Source organism: Scomber japonicus, chromosome 13, assembly GCF_027409825.1.
Source record: "Scomber japonicus isolate fScoJap1 chromosome 13, fScoJap1.pri, whole genome shotgun sequence".
Taxonomy (NCBI): Eukaryota; Metazoa; Chordata; class Actinopteri; order Scombriformes; family Scombridae; genus Scomber; species Scomber japonicus.
The window spans coordinates 18012927-18036681 of NC_070590.1; the positions used below are offsets into that span (position 1 = coordinate 18012927).

The window sequence follows — 23755 nt, forward strand, 5'->3', positions numbered from 1 at the left end:
CACTGTCTTTAGCACCTGGTCTTGCTGCCAGCAGTAGCGGCCCTCCCCCAGAACAAATATGCTCCAGAGAGCCAATGCCAGGGCAATAGGGACATGCTGGACAGTCTGTCTTATCCCAGACATGGAGGTTTGCCGGACTAGGTCCATGCTCCTCCCTGACACCTGCCCGTACCTCCTCCAGGATGAGGTGGTGTCTGTCCTTGCCTTGGGCTTTGTCCAAACGAGGTTGCGATCTGGCTCCCAGGCCTGCTCGTCCGGTTGCCACTGTACCCACTTAGGCTGCATGGCAGGCCTAACCATCTGCGGATGTAGGTATCCAAGCCTTCAACTTGTCAGGTAGTCCAGATTTGTCCACTCTGCTGAGCCAAACTTCCAGCCCTTGGTGGTAGTGTGACTGTTGTATCCCAGAGGCTGCAGTCAAAGATCTTACCCAGGCTCTTGACTTGTAACTCAGTGATGGATGGGATTATAACGCCATCCACAGAGAAGCTGAATTTATCCACCACCTTCCCTCGCCCAGGCTATGAGTTTCTCTAGGCCCTGAAGGATCCACCTGCCTCCAGGCACTGATGTTGTGGTGACAGTGAGGTCATCCATGAAGGCTCTAATGGGGGGCTGCCGAATGCCTGGCTTAGACAGAGGGCCTCTGCACTCAGTCTCTGCTGCCTTGACCACCATGTTCATTGCAAGGTCAAACAGGATAACGGAGATGGTACAACCAGTCATAATTCCTTTTACAAGCCGATGCCAGTACTAAAAGTAGGCGTGTCATAATGGAACTAACCTCTGTGCCACTAAAAGGTGAAGACTGATTGATGGATGTCATGCCATTATCAGTTGAAATGGGTTAGTTCAAGCCTACATAAGTACACATCATATTTTATTTTATAGGAAGAAAACATGATGTTTTGATATAAGAAAGAAATGGATTGTTTTTTGGTATATATTGTTAAATAAGTGCACAGTATGATCACAGATGTGATCTGAAAGGGTTAAAAAAGCATTTTTTATTTAATCTCCACTTTAAGGAGGATTAGTTCTCACAGCAAAACCCTTATTCCCGCTCAGATTTTTTAAGCAGACCCCTTTCTGCCAAATATAATAATCTGTTTATATTTCAGCTATATTTCCAGATAAAATAGTGCAAAACATCAGCAGTGTCTTACACCTTTTATTCATATTGAAGGACATGAAGTACTGTAGGGACCCCAGGTTCCTGTGAAGGACATGGCTGAGGAGGGGGGCTGCCTTTGTGTCATATTTCCAGACATCTCTTAAAGGGATTGGGGGAACTTGTCGTGTCTTATGTAATCCATCTGCTCAAAGCATGTCAAAAGTGCATGGTGCAAAGTGCACCTGAGCTTTATTTATAGTTATATCAAGCATGAGCAGCTTACTCACATTTCTTTTTGTAACTACAGTATGTGCAAATGTGGCTTTGGTGTGTGGCTGTTAACCTAGAACTGTCACTATGCACCATGATGCATAAAGCCAGCAATCCTGCACTTCCTGTACAAGGACAACAGTCTTCTCTCGGTTTGGTGGGGAAAAAACACTTTGGACTCAGCTCTCCCATCATTTAAGTGTCAGAGTGCTATAACACAGAATGCTCTGCTTTTGGTAGCAAGGGACAGTGCAGATTTGACTGGGCATGACTGAACCTACACCCTATCCAAATGATAGGTATTCTTTTTTGGAAAACAAAAACAGCAATAAACTTTTCCTGGGCTGCAAGTATAGTGGAGGTGACCCAATTACAATTACACCATTTGCTGCTTGTGCTGTTAAATAGTTTTCTTTTTATTTAATGTGGCTTTTTGATGAATTGATCTACAATTATTACAATTGTAAACTGCTGTTTATAGACACTGTTTATAATAGTAGTGCATTTGTGGTTTAACACCCTAAATGTGCACTGTGAATAAAGTATAAAAATCTTTGGTGGTTAACAGATATTTGCAAGATACCACTTTTATGATCTGAGCAATCTTTACAAAATACCAAGTACAATTACACGAGCCAAGGCATATTCAAAGGATAACTGTATCTTTCTTACATAAAAGATGTTTGGCACCTCAAAAGTGTCAAACGAGATTTAGCCTTCAAATGTCAGGGATGAATGCTACTATGTAAAACTGGTGTAAGATATAGAATTTGCTCTAAAGAGCATCATTACACTAAAACATGCACAGGATATTTTTCTACACAAAATGATGTGGTGGGATTTTTGATAGTTGCCTGGCTCTAGGCATGGCAAGAACTGACCTTTCCTCTAGCACCATCATCAAAAAGGATAAAATTGTGGTTATTTTTGTTAATTACCAAATACTTACAAAATGAATGACATTTGCCTCAGCTGTCATTCGTGTTAAATGTAAATCAGCACAGGGAAGTTATCTAACACACTAATCTAAGATGGTGATGGTGGTGAACATCCGAGCTGCTAAATGGCAATAGCACTGTCTCACAGAGCTGCTATGGCAGACAAAGCTTGTTTTCCAGCAGGCTCAAGTTACTGTTGTACCCTGCTTGGATTCCTGCTTGGTTGATTTTATTATTTTCATGACAATCCTGGGGCATTTATGGGGCTTGCATGGTATACACTTTTAATCATATTAACAAAACATGGAAAAAGTCTATGTATTTCCATTCCTTAACCGTAATAGCTGTCCTCGAGGCCATAACAGACAATTTCACTTAAAATGTACAAGTTAGGTTAAAAGAATTAATGAAACATCCATTCATGTCTCTGTAACATACACCTTGAGGCCTGATTTTAATCTAAACTTTGCTCCATAAATACTGACTGATACAGCTTGAGCAGTTTGTTACTCTAACCAGTGAGTGATTTGCATTGACTTTTGAGGAAAAGTGAATACAGGATTTTTACACTACTCTCATGTGTAAATTATTATTATTTTTCATTTAAGTGCTAATTGAAAACAAATGCCTGTCTCTAATATACAAACAATGAATATATTAGATTACACTTAAATGCCGCAAAGAAAATGTATTAGTCTAGCTCACATTTTGTTTAAAAATATGAGGGCAACATTGTTGTCTAATATATCACTGATTGGACAGTCACAGTAAATATGTATCAGTCCCATCCAGATAAAAATATATATGCCGATAAGAAAAACTACTGGACAATTACTTCATTTACGGGTTAAAGCAAATGCAGCATGGCATCTCAAATTATAGTCTGATAAGCCTTCATACTGCAATACTGTTCATTCTTTCCGGTGCATTTGAATATAAATGGGATATGTTCAGCAAAGAGAAACACCATATTGTACAATGAGAAGAGGGATGACGTTCTGTATCTTAAAAAAAAATCCTTAACGTGGGTCTTTTCATTACAGGACTCCTCAAAAATGATAACGTGGAAATTATCTTTTCGGTCTGGATAGATTAATGTTCATTACTAACTGCTTTCTGTGTGTGTGTGTGGGCATGCGTGTCCCACTTCAATAAATAGATTAAGCAAAGGAGAAAGACACATACTATCAAAGCATGGAAACAACACAGAGGTAGCTTACACACAAACCTCTTTATAATAAACAGACAGAGAGCAAAAAAAGAAAAGAAAAAAAACCCCAATCAGATTGCTTGTCATGTCATCTTGGAGCTACAGCGGTCTTTACAGGGAAGACATAACTCACTTTAATTCTACTTTTCTTTTTATGTTAATGATCATCCTAAAACATAGTGTTTCTGGTAATTGTCTTACGTATCTTCTTTTTCCTTGCTTTCAAGCTTTCTTTCTGTGCAAATATGCCTCCATGCGCTGTCAGAGCAATATCAGTTTGAGCAAGCACATGGGCAGTAGACCTTGTTAATAATTACTGCTCAAATTTCGGATCATTAACCATCATTAACCATTTAATTTTTTTTTAAAAATATGGGCTTAAAATGAATGTTGCAACAACTGTGCTTGCTAATCTCTGGCTTTTTTAATGATGCTGAGCAATGAGCAGCCTGCTAAGAAAATGTGATCATTTTATTTATGGTTGTTACAACATTTAGTTAAATTAGGCAATAAAAGTTTAAAACTGGAGCTCCAAGTTTATGACTCTACAAGAAAGATTCCACAATCACACAGTCAGAGTTAATCTACAAAGGGAGGCACAGACAAAAAAAGTATTCTTGAAAGGTTGGTGACAGTTTCTGTTTGAGTTTACTTCTAAGCAATTCAAAAATGATTATTTTCACAACTCATAACCTAGAAACATTTTTTTTCCACGAAACAAAAAAGCACTCTACACAATCAGAAAGGACTGCGTATAACTTAAAAAATATATATATAATTATGGGGATGCCAATGTCAATTTACATTTTTAACTGGGCCACCTCCAACACAGCAAAGATCACTGCATATTTGCAATTGTGAGTTTTTAAGTATTCAGACAATTATTACAAAGCTGTCAAAATCACGTTTTGTTTTAAAAAGGAAACCACCGCCGCATCTAAATAGTGAAATGTCTGACTTGTCTAAAATGACCCCCTACTCCATTGCACTGCTGTGACATCACACTACAGGTGAATTAACAAGCATTACATAAACCTTTGTACAGCTGTACAGCTGTTATGAGGCTCTCTCTAAGGCATACTTGTGCATTAAACCAGATTTGATGTAGTTATGCCAGTTAAGATGTTTGTTTCATTGTGTGTGTTTAGTTGTGTGTGTTAATGTTTATTCTTGAATGTGTGAGTAAAGTTTGTTATGATGTTTTGAGATGTGATGGTGTGACTATTAAATAGGAAAGTTGTAAATCACAATTTTTCTTTCTTTTAATCTAACACACATCTTATAGACAAATTATTGTTCTGCAGTAAAAGAAAAAAAACAAACAACAAAGTAGATTGTGGTGTAATAATCAACCAAAATGAGAAAGAAAATTATTTCTGTGATTCTGTGGCTGACTTCCCTAACCAAGCAATGTTGTTGTCACTGCATAAACCCGCCACTCCTTACACATGGGCTGCTTGGGCTGTGTTTCACATGTGGGAGACCAAACACAGATGCATGCTGACACACCTGTGAGAATTCTTTTTGAACCACCTGTTCACTAAGCCGTGGAGTATGATGATGACCATATTTCATAATTATTCATAGAGGAGAGTCTAAGCTTAAAGTCTGTGTAAAGTAAGAATAAATATGTGTTCTGAGTTTGACATACCACAGAAAAGTGTGTTGTTAACCACCCTGCCAAATTTGAATGATTAAAAAAATCGCCAAATATATGAAATTAGGCTTCAAAGTTGTGTAAAAATCAGCCTCTTTCTCTGCTCCCAAATGCTGCGGGCGTGCCCGCCAAAACTCCGCCCCCTACCAAGTGTCACCTGTCAATCAAAGTCACCACCTCTACCCGAAACATGGACGCTATGTCTGATAGCGTTCTGCTGCTAAGTCAGCTGCTAACTGGCTAACTGTAGTAGTAGTAGTGTGCTGAATGTATTTATACCTCTACAGCAGCAGGGGGAACGCGGCAGTGATTTTCAGACCGGCCCACTAAATCCTGAACACAGAAATCTTGAAACACAGTTTGTGAAGCCTAGCTCCACAATTCAAATCTAAATGGTTGAAATGCTTTTCACACCTTTTTTAGAAATATATTTCTGACCTATTTAATGTGTTTAGAAGAAAATGTCTGAATTCACTTTACACAGCCTTTAAATGTGGCAATCTTGTTTCAGGGTATTGACCCACAGAGCGGAATATAAACTACATTGCAACTTAATTTACCCCCTGGAAATGAAACTGTTCAGAGACCTTGAACATTTTTGAATTTCCAGATGAAAGTATTTGCAGTCTGCAGTGTTGCAACCTATTTAGTTGCAATCAAAGAGGAAATGAACAAACATGCACTGTATTTTTAGTAGTAGTTTAGCAGTATTTTTTGCACTGCTGCTTGTTTTTTAAATTTTTCCTTTTATGTCTAATGGGTGGATTTGATGTTCTCAAGACCGAAGTTTGGACTGCTTTTAACAGGGTTACTCATATGTACATAATTACATATGGAAATGTTGACTGAAACATAATCTCCTTTGTCAAAGCAATGAGTAAATGATTACTGTAATATACAATGTTAGAACCAAAAGTGATTTTGTGCATTTTTCCTCCACGTCTGTAAGCAATGCCCTAAGGGAAGAGATTGCAACGATTTTCCTCTCATTTGCTTTTTTTAATGTCTTTCCTGTAGGAGGACATGCAAGGCAGATTTGCCTTGTTTGCATTTAAATGTGTTTTTTTAGTGAGGGAACCGGGGCAAGAAATAGATGGTAAGGGAATGATGACAGGAATGGCGACAGAATCCAAAAGGGATTGATGTGGAGGGAAGTGGTCAGGAGCGATAAAAGCTGCACTTTCATGTGGAAACGCTACATTAAAAGAGGGGAGCCAATCTCTTTTTAAGGAGGGTAAGTAATACAATCCCTAAAGGATTTTGTAATTATGTTGTCACCTCTGGTCATTGCCTCAATCCGTTAAATGTATGAACATGACACAAAGACAAAAAGAAGGCAACGCCTGACTCAATCTGCAGAGGTGAATGAACAAAGCTGTCAACAGGAAATGGAAAATTAGGGAGATGGCGGAAAAATAGAAGGAGATTAAAGGTCAGCAGAGGATGGGATTGTTACCGGTGGAGGAAAGGGAGAGAATAAGCTGATGACAGAACACTAGATAATCATTTTCTCATAGTTTTGTGTGGAAGGCAATAGACGGTCATGTCATCACCACTATACATCAGAGCCCTCTACAAAGCACACAGAGGTTCTCCATGCCGGTAGCTTCCTCATCCCCCTGCCCTGCCAACTGCTTGGTCATATATGTCAGTCTCAGTTTAGCCCTGCTGACCAGACAAGGGAAAAAAGGATTGTTAAATCACATCTACCACTTCTTCCAACATCCATCTTGTCTTCTTTGTGTCTGTTCATTAAGCCACCCTTCAAATTTCTCAACTAAGGAATTGGTTTTGAGCGGTGACCCTCCCTCCGCCCCTCGCTTGCGCTCCCCCTCCTAATAATCCTGTTTTTGCAACATCTGCTGCCTTGTTTACAGAAGTGGAATGTGTTTCTCTGAGAAGACAAAACAAGTTCCTAACCAACAGAGACTGGTAAAGCCATGTTGCTAATCTGAAATGGAATGAATAGATTATATTATATTACATAAAAATAACACTAAAACTGACTCACTGACTCTCCAATATCTAAAGTTTAACTCTGTTCTTATACAGAGTTCAGAATATGTATGCTGTAACTAAATAGCAGCTATGACTTCAGGCAAATACTGTAAGTCAAACTTTACACTCTCATAAGCTTCTGCAACAGCAAGGACAAACATAGTCTACGGCACATTCAGATCCGCTTCTAGTGTCAGTGTCACTAAAGCTGCAGCAGGCAATGTTTGAATTTGGCATGCGTATATATGACAGCTACAGGTAACTATTAAAAGAGCATGACTTTAAAAGCCAGAAATGTCTTGTTTATAAGGTTAATCAGTTTGGCAGGAGCCTTATCTTTACCCCAAATGTACAAGTTTGGGAGATTAATGTAAAAAAGAAAAAAAATGAATTGAATCGATGTTAATAAATGTCAAGACACTTCCTATCTGCAAAGACTTTATCCACAGCTTGCCAAATATTCTGTTACAGCACATTTGGCTTGACGAATCATTTGTCTGACCCTCCAGTAATTTCTGTCTAAAGTGCAGAGAGGAAAAGTCATTCAGGTTGGCTTAAGTGATATAAAGAACCCCAAGGTTACATTTTAATTAGGGATATGCAGCAATTTATCAAGGTGTGACAAGTCCAATTTACTTGACTGTATTAATTTACCTGGAAGTTAGTGCTCAACTCTAACCAGCTCAAATATGTCAAAGGATTATATGGGCAGACATTTTCAGTGGCAGATCAATTAAAAAAAAGGTTAATACAGAATTTCTTTGAGGTGGTAAATCTGGATTATTAATAAGCAAAATGCCATAGTTTGAGATGTGTACTGCATTTTAAATACTATAAAGAACTTGAATTATATATTTAGAGTTGTTGTATTTTTCATATCTGCCTTCCTTTTTGGTTTGTGTGTTTTATCCCAAAAAGTCTCCTTGGAATACAGTACCTTCACCCAGAAGACTTGCCTCGCCACAAGTCTTTTAGTCAAAGTCATCTCATGTTTGGACCAATATAGCATTTTCTGATTGTAACCTCTAGTTATGTCAAGTTTATGCAATTAAAACTGCGCTGCTTAAGGTTATGCAACAATTGTGGTCATGGTTACAGGAAACCAACATTGACTGTCAGTAAGCAACAGGATGCAAAGACCAGTCACCCGTGTCTAAGTCAGACACAGCAGACTTCCTGCCCAAGATTTTATATAGTGCTATAAAAGTGATTAAGATTACACTGATAAGAACATTCATTATTCGCATGATCATAAAAGGTTGCTTGGAAAGAAATTGTAAGTTGAATGTAATGTTACATTTTGGTGTTATACAAACAACTGAATTTATCTTTCTCCCAGTGATTTGAAGGAGAGCAATAATACACATATCATGTGGTGCAGGGCTATCAGGAAAACAGCATCAATTAAAAAAGGATATGTCCACATACTTGCCCCAAATAAAAGTTTACTGACAACATTAGGTCCAGATGAGCCCTTCTGCTCTGAATGGCCAGGCCCCTGAAGTTGCCCTTTGGCAGATGTCCACCAGCTGCACCATAGAACGAGCGATAGTAGTAGGATTTCACAACTTTTTCTTGTCCTTACCCCAAAAAACCCACTTTTCAAATACATACATACATATTCAACCCAAAATCCAATCTGAAATATGAAAGTGGACAATGCAAATAACACTTAGCAATAACTGTAGCAACCGGGGCTACAGTTACAACGTCAGCTTGTTGGTAAGGTAGAACCAACATTGCAAATGAAGCATTCAGAGCAGGCTTTTGACTTGCAGTAAGCATTCCTACATAGAAGAACCTCACGTTTTGGAACTTTGACCAACTGACCAACATCTTTCACAAAGATTTATACATAACTGTATATAAATAACAGAAACCCTGATAAAAGCATTATGTGGCCCTTTTAACATCAAGCTGAAAAGCAGTGTCACTGACATCTTCTGGTTGAAAGCTTCAAATATTATCCACCTTTTATCACCTCTACATTACTGCAACAGTGCAACAACTGGGGGACAGAAAGATTTTTTAAAGTGATGTTAAGTTACTCTTAAACAAGAGCTACTGAGTCAAAAACACTTTGATTACAGCAAAGCGTGTAAGAACCGGCTGTTGAATATTTCAGTGATGTGATTCAGCAGTTGGTCTGCTGCTGCTTTGAAACAGGGTTTGCAAAGAGGCTCTTCCTTTAGCTGCCCCCCTCAGGTCTCTGTCTCTCTCTGCATCTGTTGCCTCTCTTTTAAAGGTCACAGTTTGTTTACAGTGTGAACAATGTGCAACACCCAATACAAAACTTAATTTATAAATTACATTAATCTTTAGCAAACATAGTCGATGATTATTGTGTTATAGTGTTAAGCAACTATCCTGAAGATACCTAACGCAATGCAATGAAATCCCTAATAGAGTTTTCACAGTTGGAGCATTAATAATTAATTCTCAATAAATTACATTAAAAATGTGCTGTCATATAATTTTACTATTAAGAAGTTGAAGACTAACACAAAATATTGGTCACAAAAATAAACACAACCCTAATGCTGTGTGCTCTACATGCTAATTAACTGAGAACCAATTAAGGAGCTGCCATGCAGTATAACCTTAGTTTCAGGCAAATGTGCAAAGCAACCGTAACTACTGAGTAAATCACCTACATAATGATAAAGAACAACTTAAACTGTGTTCCATCTAGCACAAAGATGGAAGGCATGGAGGGATGAAGAGGAGCCTTCTCACAGTAACTGTATAAACAGGGAGAATAATAACACGGCTGCTAATGTCATTGAGTTTATTAATGTTGATTTTAAAATGTGTTCAACTAAAGGTGAGACATTTTAGTCAAGAGACGCTTGCTTTAACATTGTTTGCATGGTGATCTGATTTGTACACAGTATGTTTGTATAATGATCTGCCCCTGTGTACAGACAATTTGCATTTTCAATTACAGTCAATTGTTGTGTGCAGTGGATCAGACAAAGAGTCACTTTTCTGCCCTTTATGCTGCTATGCACAGAGAGAATGGCCATACTGAAACAAACTTATCAAAGTCACTCATCTTCTGGTTTGTGTAAGTATCAGCATCTGCTGCCTGTGTTCATTCACATTCATCTGAATACCACTCACACTAAACAGGCTGTGGCAGTGTATGAGTGTATGTGTGCACAAGCTGGGATGAATTGCTTGTGCATTTGCACATTATTCTTGTAAAATGTGGTTTCACATGTATTAAATTATTCAAAATGTTATCTGTTATGTGTGGGATGGGAAAATAATAATATTTCTCAACGTAAGTCTGCACAAAATGTATTTTACCATGCAACCACTTTATGAAAAATTTAACCTTTTCAAAAACTGACTAATATTGAGCTAATTTATTATGCCACATTAAAGATAATATATCATAGTATGATACATACTACCTACGCAACATATGAACAAGAAACACAACATCAGGAAAGAAAAAAAGCATTGGCAGTAACCGATGTGAATATCAAACTGGGTGATGCATTGAGCAGACAGATGGTTCTGTATCATGTGATGACCGGAAAACGTGACTTCATTACCATATACATGAGGGCAAGCAGAGTTGGAATTACATCAGAGAAAAAGTCAAAAAGTCAAATATTTCCAATTTTTAGGTCTGTGCTGTATCACCTTCATCAAAAAAAATCTCTTACTGTTGCAGCAGTTATGGTAGATTGCTCGCTTGTCTGAAGCATAATGTTGAGAGACAATGGTTGTCTTACAAATAGTCTGGCCATAGAATAGGAAGTGCTGCCAGTACATATGGCCGTTTTGTTTTCAGGTACTTGCTTTGGGGCTTGCCTTGGGTTTGGGCAACACAGACCACACACTGCAAGAGAAAGCATATGGACATTGGTGGAATCACAATACAGCAATGTGATAAAAAAGCTTGCCAGGTGAAGGGATGGAGTGAAGGATTTACAGCTGGTGGTTTTAATCCACAGATCCACACAGAAACCCCAAACCCTCAGGAACTGTCTTGCAAACTGTTTATCTATGTCAGGGCTGGGTTCCGTGATGATGAATGGGTTTCTATCTCACAAAATATTTAACTCAGTCTGTTTTAATTTTTTTTATCCATATAAATGTATATATACACACATACAGTATATGCTACATACATACATACAGATACATATATATATTTATTTACATTTCAGAATACCCCCCCCCCCTCCCCCAGGCAGCACTGACAAATCCATTAATGAGCAAAATATAACTGGACTGAGAGAGAGAGAGCAGAGACAATCAGTCAGCTAACAGGATATCTCATAATGTGCTTAAAGTAGCTGTATGTAAGAAATGTATTCCAAGTAATCAAAAATGTCCCTGATACGTCACCAGACATTAAGGAATCATGTTAATTTCAAACACTGATATCACTGACAGTAGTAGTCCAGCCAGAATATTCACATTTGAAAAGCTCAGTTGCTGCCCTCAAGTAATGTTTATGTTGTCATTTTGTGTTTTGGCCCGATGCGCTACCCACCACCTATTAACCAATCACAAAGTCAGTAGCGTTTCAGCATCCAGGTTGCCAGTTGCCACTGAGCTGCAGCTAGGAACACTGCAGATAATGTCTGATGTTTCAAAACCAAAACAGCCTCATTATGACTCTCAAATAAGTTGTGACAATTTGAGAAACAAAACAAGGGGATGTATAGGAGATGCTTTTGAAAGATGGAGACAGCTGAAAATGTATGGAGTCAGACAACTCTACACTGCTGTCTCTGTCACACAGGAGAGGAGCAGCTAACTCACTGTGTGTGTGTGTGTGTGTGTGTGTGATGGTGTCACTCTCCTTTGCTTTGTATGTATGCTGACAGTCTGCTCAATGTGGGAATACCACTACTTTATTCCGCCTCCCAAGACGATGTTGTGTTAACTGTGGTGGAGTGAGGTATAGTGGATGAAGAGAGAGGGAGCTCTGACAGTAAGAAGCCGGTGAATCAGATTGTTTCACAGCGGTTACGTTCAACAATTAGTAATAATAACATACACATTAGCCAGTCAACTTACACTGTGGGCAGACGTCCCAACTCTCCTGGAAGTTCTGGGAGTCTCCCGCATATTGATAGTGTCTCCATGACGCCCGCAAATGAGACATAATCTCCCAGAATCTGGAGGAATGAGCAAGAGCGTGCACTAGAGAGTGACAGCGCGTGTGTGTTTGTGTGACTATAAATGCAGCGCGTGAGAGCAAAGCATCCTTATAACTCTGTGTTGCCACTTATTAGTCCGATTGCATATCCAACAACTGGCAACCTGCGTGAACGTCAAGAGGGCGAGGAGTGACAGCTCTCTCCAGTGTTTTGAACTTGGGCCGCAGTACCATTTATAAACACTTGGTGTCAGAGTTACAACCTTGAACTTTAACTCCAGATAAGACTGTCATTAGAAATTATAGTGTATAGTTTACCATCTCTGCTCAGTAAAATGATGATTACTACAGTATGTCACAACTGACACAATGATTAAAAGGAGATCTGGAATCATATTTTTTTCAATCATAATTGGTTGTGCTATTAGCCAGAATCCATGTGGAGGTGGATATGTAACCCTTACTGTTCCGGGTCAAATTTGACCCATTTTTTACATTTAAGAGCTTTAAAAACATCATACACATTTCTTTTAGCTGGACTTTTCCTAATGTGACCCACAGTATACAAATATGGAAATATTATAATAATTTTTTTTTTTTTTTGTGCAGCTGATGCACATTTTTATATATGCAAATGTACAAATTTGACCTGTGTTGATTAAAAAAAATCAAAAATCAGCATTCAAATGTTCTCCTGGACCATAAAATAGTGATTGGGAATGTATTTTTCACATTAGATTAACCAAACAGAAGGATTAATCAAACATGTATTAATGAGTGATGGGACATTTATGGATATGTACTGGTATAGAGACTAATTATGAGTCCGAATATGAGCAGTGTGTGAGGGTTAAAAGGGCAAATACATCAAAACTGCATCACACAATGAAAATAAAAACATTTAAAAAGAACTAATATATTGACAATCAATATGGGGGTGTGATGTTCTGTAGCTGCTGACTTGTCATGGGAACTCATCCTGCCTTGTGGTAATACAGTTCTTGGTATACCGATGATAAGTTGAGGATAAACATCTGTGTGCTTGCAGGTGAATATTATTAAACTGAATGAGGAGACTATTAAAGCAGGAGTGAAAAATCCAGAGAGAACTCAAGATAACCAGACAGAATCTGTGAAAGCCAGCAGCCAACAAGATGCAGTGAAGTTAAAGTGTGGTATCGATCAGAGCAGTCACTAAAGAAACATCAAAAGTTTCAAGGATTTGGCATTGGAAAGTTCATCCAACACACAGTCATGCACAGCCCAGACAGGAAGCTTAAGCGTATCTCTAGCTTATCTCTGAACATCTCTGCACTGTTCCTACCTCAGTGATGGAGCACTGCTCTGCGATATTACCAAAGATTAAAGCAGATCTTTGGGGCACACCAGGCAGGTGAAAAAAGTGTCTGCATGATATCTATCTATCTATCTATCTATCTATATATATATATATGTATATATATATATATATATATATATATGGCATATATATATATAAATATCAGCTGTATGCTTGCCGTACGCTTTTAAACAGCACGTCAGCCTTTCAGATTCAGAGGTTTGAGGCTGAGCTGCAGGGTTGAGTGGAGGTGTTGAGTGGAAGTTTATTTTTGCTGTTGAACATAACCACTGTGAAACAATGAGAAAATAACATGTTGATTGATTCACTGGCTTTTTTTTCCAGTATAGACACCTTTATTGAGTAGAGAGACAGGAAATTACGGGAGAGAAGGGTGTGTGATATGAAGCAAAGGTCCGCCGGCTTTTTTACTGTCAGCTCTCCCTCACTTCATTCACTCTCTACCACACTTGGCCACAGCTAACACAACAGCATCCTATAGCCTACCTTTGTAGACGCGGAGCAACTCTGTCCCTCTCATTCAGTCTCTGGACCTTTTATACAGAACAGTGAGGCTGCATAAAGTAGAACAGACTCTCTGAGAGCCGAGGAGCTAACTGCAGCAGAGGCTAACGTTAGCTGCTCCTCTCTTCTGTCTCAGCTGGGGCAGAGCTGAGCCTCCATGCAGAGACAGAGTGGTGGAGAGTTGTAACTCAGTCATTTAGATGCAGTAATGGTCTGCTTACTTCCAACACCATTTTAACAATTAATTGACATTTGTAAATTGACTCTTGTATATATGGCCTTTTGGCAGTCCAATTGACAGAAATCAGTCGTAGCGACGGATAACTTTAAACCCTGGAGATGTCGTTTGCAGCTGAGAGCAGGTAGGAGACTGCAGTAGAGTGAGGATATATTAAAAAAAATCTCCCTTTTGCGGACCTTGCTCAGAACTTGTTCCCATTCAGCCAACTTTTGGAAGCTTCGAAACCATCTAAATTAACAAAAGAACGACTTGAGATTGTGAGATTGGGTATCAAGCTTTAAACCAGCTTTATTTAAGCAGCAGAACTCAACTTTGAGTTATAATGTCGCCTGTCTTAATAGCTCAGAGTAACCAGGAATAAGATATTTCAAAATAATAAATAAAAAATGGCATTTTATGATAAATCGTGTTGAAATAGTGGCATTTAAACATTAGTGCCATTAAAATTAATTTCGTTAACGTATTACCGCGTCAATGTTGACATGTTATATGTATATTTGTGTGTGTGTGTGTGTGTATGTATACATACACACACATATATTCTCATATATTTTCAAAATTGATATTAGTGTTTTGTATGGTTATATTTGATGAAATGACCCCAAAGTCACTTGCCATCCACTTCAACCTCCTCCGTGAGATGTTCAATGATGACATAACAATGTCAGGCTACAGTACTACCACACTTGTCACTTAAAGGGGACTTGAATTACTCTTATGACTGTAAGAGGTCTCTGGATTCTTTATGGTGTAGACCTATCCAGTCACCTCTCCTAAAAAAATATGATGCCATCGTATCCTCTTTACATTTATTTTTATAATATTAGTTGTACTTTTTGTGAATAGTATTGAGCAGTGATAACATGACTCATCAGGATAGGGAAATGATCAACTCACAACTTTGTGAACTCTCATCCTGGTGACTCTCCTACCTGGCCAGACAAAGATTTCAAATGTAAACATCAGAGTAAACATTGAAGAAAAGGTGGAGGGGATAAACACTAGCTATGATCCCAACCACAAAGACAAGCATGCATGTATCTTTAGCAAGTGAGCAAAAAAATGTTAATGCTGAGGCCATCAGCAGCCAACAAGAAGAAGCACCTGAAGCAGAGGTTAATAGGTGGGTGCAACTTTCACAACTATTATCCATCGCCTTTTTGAGCATGACGTCAGGATAGCTTTTAAGTGTGTGAACACCAAGAAAGCAACAGGACCAGAGAGTATCAGTAGTCATGTCCTTAAACTACGTCAATCAACAGAAAATGCTACAACACATATCCTTCATACCATATCTCACCAAGACAAGAAAGAGAGCTATGTGTTAAGTTCAGAGTTAAACACCATAGTTCCCTTGAGACTCATCACAAAAATTAAGGATCTTAGTTTGGCATTGCATGTGGATCCTTGACCTCCTGATGGGCAGACCTCAGGTGGCAGGGGTGGATTGGCCATTGGGAGTACCAGGATTTTTCCCGGTGGGCCGATCAATAATGGGCCGATGACTGTCCGTTTTTTATTTTTTATTTGTTCATTTAATTTTTGCCATGGTAACTCTTCCGGTCCAGGGCCAGAGACTTGCACCGGCCCACAGAGCTCCGCTGCAGCCTGCAGACACAGCAGAGGCCCATTGGCTTGTCTGTCTAATAAATACCTGGTCCAATGGCCTATGATAGGCTACAGAGGCCCAGGAGTCCCACCCACGCATGTTCTAGTCCCCCCCCCCCCCCCGCCGTCCAATCAGCTTTAATGACAAGCAGTCATGATGAGAGAGCGAGTGAGAGAAACAACAACACACCAGCACATGAAAAACAAAGTGAGAAATACAAAATAGAGAATGAGGCGGTAAAAAACGAAAAGGAGGAGCTGAAAAACGGAGAAAAGAAAAGAAAAGCTCTCGCGACCGACGCTGCAAAAAAAATGTCAGAAATGTTTGCTGCTGCGGCCAACGTAGCCAGAGCTAGCAGCAGTGGTTCCTCTCAGCAGCAGGTGTGTCAGAGTGAGGCTCCCCCTGCCATGGTGGTGCAGCAGCAGGTTTTATCACCATGTGGAAATGGTGATACAGTCTTAAGCAGGTGTGATAAACACTCATTAAATGTTCAGAACAGTTACTTAACTGTCTATGTAACTGTCATAATAAATAGCAAACTCTGCATAGTGTGGTGTGTTACAACTACGGTAGGCCTAAATCTAGTTATCTAAAGTATTGGAAAACAATAACCATATTCATATACTATCCTGATTAATTGCGTAGTTGCTTTTATTACCCACTTAACTACTATTTTCATCAAAGGATGCCACATAATTACAAATCTGCAAGCTTACAACTCACATGTTGCAATGTGATATGGTTTGAGCATGTAGATCTGCTATTTTCACAATTTCTACCTATAATGACTTCCCCCAAATCAGGTCACCAGAGTTAAAGTGTTTCAAGTGTCAACATGCACCTTTCTTCGTGCCCACAGTCCAATGTGTTCATGAAGGACATTGATCTAACAACATAACACATATGTAGCCTATGATGGTTTATTGCTAGTTCAACAGTTTCACATTATACAGTTAAAACTAATTCAAGCCTATTCAAGTCTCCAGAATATAAGGGATATTGTTCGGTATACTACTGTTATTAAGGGCTTGTGTGTTTAAATGTACATCAATGCCAGTTGGCACAATATCTGCGCATGGATTGTAGTGGGCCAGTCTGGACCAAAAAGTCCAGGTTTCAGCTTGCCTCTTGTTCCACTTGCCACTGGTTTATTCTTTCTGTTTATTTTCGAGGAAAGTTTCAAACCTCCTGTTGTCACACTTTGGCTTTTTTCTCCCCGTGCTGGTGTCTGTAATAAAAAATAGCAGGCAATTTACTGTAGCTCTGGTTGTCAACTGCAGTGCAAATACTGCCAACCAGCTCTGCCTGTTGGTTCCCAGCAGTTCAATCCTCATCAACTTGGCTAAAGGAGATGATGTTGCTGCTGGCAAGGCAGGCCACTCACCAGCTAGGCTAGCTGCTGTCCAACCGCAGGCTGCAGTACCTTCAGGTGTGGCCTCTCTGCCTTTCTTTGTTGCATTATTTTTAGCAGGCAACTCATTTAAAACCTCTTTGTCTGACCACATAAAATGCGAAGTCATTTTGAACTGATACAGTATAACCTTGGCTTTTGTTCTTCTTCTGCCATTGCCTTACTAGAATAAAATACAATATGTTACTGGATAATTGAAATAAAACTAGGATGTTACAGTGGATTATATAAAAAGTACATTGATAAGTGTTAAAAACAAAAGCAAAAAAACTATTGTATAACAGTTTCCACATGTACAGGCGAACCACATTTTAAAATCCAAAAGAAGGAATATAAATGAACCTGGTGATTTCTTTTGACATTTGTCTTTTTACTTATTTATGATTCTTAACTATAGTTCTTCCATACTATTTCATCTTTGTGATATAAGCAAAAAAAGTTGTAAAAAAAGAAAACATATTACTTAAATGGATACTTTATAATGATAAAAAGTTAATGAAGTGACCCAACATTATATTTGTAATAGCTCCAGCAAAACTAAAACTATTGTTATACAATACAAAGCATATTGAAATTGAATATATTCTCTGAAGAATAGCTGGCAAAACAGTTGAAAAAGAATATTCTTCTTTTTATTGTTCTTGCTCTGTGTAGACTTGTGGTTGCTGCAGCACCCTAAGAATTCGCTCAGTTCAGTTATGCCTCCAGCCGGCTATCCAGTATCTGTGGTCTTCATAAACTTGTCACCAGTTTGACAAATACATGGAAATAGGGTGGAATATATTAAATGTTTAAGAAAACAATCTTCTTTAAAACATCCTACTGAATCACAATGTTAATGTAACAGCTCTGATGAACACTGCATCATTTTGCCCTGAAAGGTGTAATGTTTTCCACCATGTGTAATTGAAAGTACAATCACAGTTGAACCACCTGCTAATCATATCCACACTTCTTTCCTTGCCGCTCTTACTTCTTCAAGCATCAAATTTTCAATAGGCACCATGAATGGGTCACGTCATTTTTTCCACTCCATTGTAAGTGACTTTCAGTTTGTTTCTCTAATGCATGCCACATTAGTGATGCTACTCTGGCACAGGTTTTCTAGCATGACTTGAAGTGTGAAGGCACAGAAATAGTGCTCAGGTCTGTCAATATGTTTTAGTGCTGGATTTTTAGGTACCAACCTGTTTTTGTTTTTTTTTTCATCAGGTGTGAATACACTTCTGTCTCCCTGACATGCAGAGGTCCCACATATAGTATGTATGTGTGCCTGGCAGCGGCTACATTTCTGTTGTTCCATTAAAGTGTTTTCAAACAGCACAGCTGACTTGTGAGCTGCAGCTCATTGTCAGTGCAGGGAGGTGGATGTCTGTTTGAAGAATCACCAGACTTACTTACCTGAGGTGGTTAGGGTGAAGTGTTTCATCTGAGTCAACACCAACTGCTTTAACTTGCAACAAAATTGCAATTTGAATGGGCCATTGTGCTATATGACAAAACATGATTGAACAGAACAAAGATTAAAATCTTTTGTACTCATAAAGTTGGGGCAAACTACAGCTGAGAGACACCAGAGGTTTGTGGAATGGCATGAATTTCTAGGTTCCAGGAAGGGGTTTTCATTGCTGATGAGGCTAATCACTTCTTTGCGAAGTTCGATGAACATGATTTCTCTCCTGAGCTTGAATCAGTCCACTCCACTCTCTCCCTGAGGGAGTCAAATGGTAACCCAGCCCCCCAGAAACAGTCACCTCTGATGAGGTCTGCTCCTAGCTGAGGAGGCTCAGGGCAAATATGGCACCTGGCCCAGATGGGGCCTTGCCATATGCCCTTAAGGTGTGGGCAGACCAATTTAGTGATGTGCTCCAGTTCATTTTCTTTCAATCTCTATCCCAGTCCATGATAGCTTTGAGATGGAAAACCTCATGCATTGCGCCTGTTCCCGAAAAAACAAATGCTCAGGGACCTCAGGCATATAGCTCTCACCTCTCAGCTTCAAAAGAGTAGTACTTGGGCAATTCAGTAGGCAGGTTTCTGCATGCCAAGATCCACTCCAGTTTGCATATAGGAAGTGTGTTAGAATGGATTATGTTCTACTCTGTCTACAGTCAGAGCCAGCTGATGCTTTTATCGCAATTAAGCCACACATTTTAGCCAATACGCTTATTGATTCTAACATAGAACACAACTGTTGCATGTGTTACAGACTACAATCAGTCAGACTATATATATATATATATATAAAACAAAGACCAGCACTCAATGAAAACAGGCACTAAGGATCATACATCTAGTCAAATTGCATTGTGGAAACACCAGAAGCAAGATTGCAAAACAAGGTAATAATAAAAAGGTGAGGTATGAAAACTCCAAACAGAGATAAAAAAGTGAAGAAAAGTTCAATTAAAAGCCAGGCCATAAAGGTAGGTCTTGAGTTGGCTTTTACAAATATCCTCTGCTGCCCTCATGTCTTCAGGAAGGCTGTTCCAGAGAGGATCATAAAAATAAAAGGATGTCTCACTGTGGGTTTTTGTTCTGACTTAATTAAAAGGCCACTATCAGAGGACCTGCGGATTCGAGAGGGTTCATAGGCTAAAAGCAAATCTGATAAATAGGTAGGACCAAGACCGTTAAGAGATTTATAAACCAATAAAACAATCTTTAAATCAATTCTGAAACAAATGAGTATAAGATAACGCCTATTTTTTAATTTGTTGAACACGTTTAATGCCGGTGCTTCCACTGAGTTTGTCTCTCATTGAATTTCAGTACCAATAAGCAAGATTTCAGTTTTGTCCTGGCTGAGCTGTAAAAAAAAAAATATGCCATTCATATCTAACATCCATATCTAAAATACAGTTAAAAAGGACATTGATTGGCCCTGAGTCATCTGGGCTAAGAGATGTCCTCACATACTAAACCCTAGTATGTGGAGGTGAGGTATCCAATATCATTATTACCAACACAGGCACATCCCAAGTCACTGTTTTGTCCCCATCTTATTTATGGCATGAGGCTACCACCTGTATACATTTTCTAATGAGTCCACACTTGTTTGCTGTATCCTCACAGACAATTACCTATTTTACCCACAGGAGGTAGATGACTTCATCAAATTGTGTGATGAAACCCAATGATTTTTTTACTAAAAGTAAGGCCAAGGAGCTAATAATTGATTTGGAAAGTAGAAGGCTGTGATGAGCTATGTCTTGATTAAAGATGATGCCATTGAGGTGGCTTCCTCTTATAAGTGCCTCTGTGTCTTTTTGGATAATAGGCTGGACTGGAACAAGAACACCAGTGCTATATTTAAACGGACCCAGTCCAGGCTGTTTTCCCTCAGGAAGCTCCAGGTTTTTGATGTCGGAAGGTCACTCCTGTACATGTTTTATCAAAGCATTTTAGAAAGCATCCTATTTCATGCCATAGTCTGTTGGGGTGTGGTTTAAGCTCAGAGGACAGGAACAAGATCAATAAACTTATCAGGAAGGCAGGATCCATTAATTGCTTGACCCCTGACTCACTACAGGTCATTATTGAGCAAATTATGGGTAGGAAGCTCAATAGTGTTATGTAAAATGAGGATCATCCCATCCACTATTTTTTTAGCATGCTGAAGAACCCTTTTAATGATGGGCTTGTTAGGCCTGGTGCTCTCAGATTCAGGATAACCTCTGTGCCTGCTGCTGTGAAGTTTTTTTTAATGAGCATTGTCATTGACAGTCACTGTTGATGATGATCTTATGTAGATGACTACGATGGCGGTTGTAGTGAGGATTGTGGTAATGTAGTGTAATAAACTGCCTGGCCAAAAAAAAAGTCACCACCAAAATAAGAAAGGTCACACACACTAATTTTTTGCTTTGATATGGCACACATTCGCTTTGGCATTGTTTCCATAAGCTTCTGCAATGTCACAAGATTTACTTCCATCCAGTGTTGCATTCATTTTTCACCAAGATCTTGTATTGATGATGGGAGAGTCGAACCATTGCGCAAAGTCTTCTCCAGCACATCCCAAAGACTCTTAATGGGGTTAAGGTCTGGACTCTGTGGTGGACAATCCATGTGTGAAAATTATGTCTCATGCTCCCTGAACCACTCTTTCACAATTTGAGCCCGATGAATCCTGGCATTGTCATCTTAGAATATGCCCGTGCATGCCTGTATTAAACATAGCCCTGAGTTCTACTGTACGATTTGATTTCACCAAACGTTTCACCAAACTTAAACGTTTGGTGAAATCAAATTGTAGAAAAACAACAGTAGAACTCAGGGCTATGTTTAATAGTGAAAGTAAGAGCATTTCCACACGCACAATGCAAAGGGAACTCAAGGGATTGGGACTGAACAGCTGTGTAGCCTTAAGAAAACCACTAATCAGTGTGGGTAATCGGAAAAAAAGGCTTCAATTTGCTAGGGAGCATAAAAGATTGGTCTCTGGAGCAATGGAAGAAGGTCATTTGGTCTGATGAGTCCAGATTTACCCTATGCCAGAGTGATGGGCGCATCAGGGTAAGAAGAGTGGCAGATGAAGTGATGCACCCATAACGCCTAGTGCCTACTGTACAAGCCTGTGGGGGCAGTGCTATGATCTGGGGTTGCTGCAGTTGGTCAGGTCTAGGTTCAGCAACATTATGTGCCCAAAGAATGAGGTCAGCTGACTACCTGAATATACTGAATGACCAGGTTATTCCATCAAAGTTTTTTTTCTTCCCTGAAGGCACGGGCATATTCCAAGATGACAATGCCAGGATTCATCGGGCTCAAATAGTGAAAGAGTGGTTCAGGGAGCATGAGACATCATTTTCACACATGGATTGGCCACCACAGAGTCCAGACCTTAACCCCATTGAGAATCTTTGGGATGTGCTGGAGAAGACTTTGCTCAGTGGTCTGACTCTCCCATCATCAATACAAGATCTTGGTGAAAAATTAATGCAACACTGGATGGAAGTAAATCTTGTGACATTGCAGAAGCTTATGGAAACAATGAACAATGCCACAGCGAATGTGTGCCATAATCAAAGCTAAAGGCGGTCCAACAAAATATTAGAATGTGTGACCTTTTTTGCTTTGGTGGCGACTTTTTTTTTGGCCAGGCAGTGTATATAACCACTAACATAAACTAGTGCAGTCACGTTGAAGTTTACAGTATTCATTAAGGTGCTCTGATCTCTTTTTTGTACTGTCTTGAAATGTGTGTGCCTTTTTCCTATTGTCTAACTGGTTGTCTGACCTTTATGTATGGTGACAATCAGTTTCTTCCCTGGAGGAATTAATAAATTATTTTGTATCATTATCATACTTAAATTGCCAGTTTCCTTTCTCTGCGGAAATAGGGTGACAGAATGTGAAGAGTTTTTTCTTACTTGACAAATTGGCCACATAGAGTTCTTTTCAATATGTTTTGCTGTGTAAATATGGAAAAGTAATGTTGACATTATTTGTAAAATACTAAAGACATCCCCCAGTGAGCATTATGAGAATATTGTGAGGCTGCTGTTTATGGGTTAGAAAAATAAATATGTGAGTATGTCAAATATGTGAGTGCAGGGAGTTTCAGTAAGTAGAGCTGGCTATTAATTTCCTCTAGAGAGTTTTATGGAACTAGAAAACTTTTTGCTAGGTAAGTTATTGGTCATATTTTTCAGAAGTTACAAGGGAAATTAAAATTTTGTTGCCAACTGCTGTTTATCTTTTGCATGGCTACTAATCCCTCTCAAACTGCCTCTTGAGCCAGATGAAACCTTCCTAAATATTTCGCACAGTGAATAACATACAGTACGAAACACTTAATTGTGTGCAACAAGAGGCTACAGGACCCGTGTGTTCTATGTATTTATGTTATGTCTTCTATATTTGTTTAAATGCGGAGATGAACTCAGGTCAGGAGCAATTTGCATTCAAAATGCACTTTGTGGACGATTTGCAACAGACAAGCCAAACCCTCTGCACCCCACCCTGCGCCCACATTTAGAATGCACAACACTGGGTCTCGTCCATTTTTAACAGCAGCAGACATGCCTCAGTCTGTCTCTAAACTCACAGAAAAGTTTAAGTAGCTCCAAGACACGAGCATGCACAAGTTCAACTGTTCAACTTATAAGGCATTGTCAAATAGTTCCCTACAGTAAAAAATCTGGATAAAAGAGGTTACTCTTCTCTCTACACAGTAGATTCTTAGTAATATATGTTATTATATCTGTGATTTGGTAAATGTACACATTGGACCCAAATGATTCTGTGATTCTGAGGCTTACCGGCTTTTCCACTAAGTACTGTATAGCAGGCAGACATTAAGTCTGGTTAGTC

General features: G+C 39.1%; 1 protein-coding gene across 2 annotated transcripts in view; it reads right to left on the bottom strand.

Annotated features, from left to right (window-relative positions):
- The window catches only part of mtnr1bb (melatonin receptor 1Bb), a 47219-nt gene that overhangs the window by 12624 nt on the left and 10840 nt on the right, over window positions 1–23755 (bottom strand). The gene's annotated exons all lie outside the window — the stretch shown is intronic.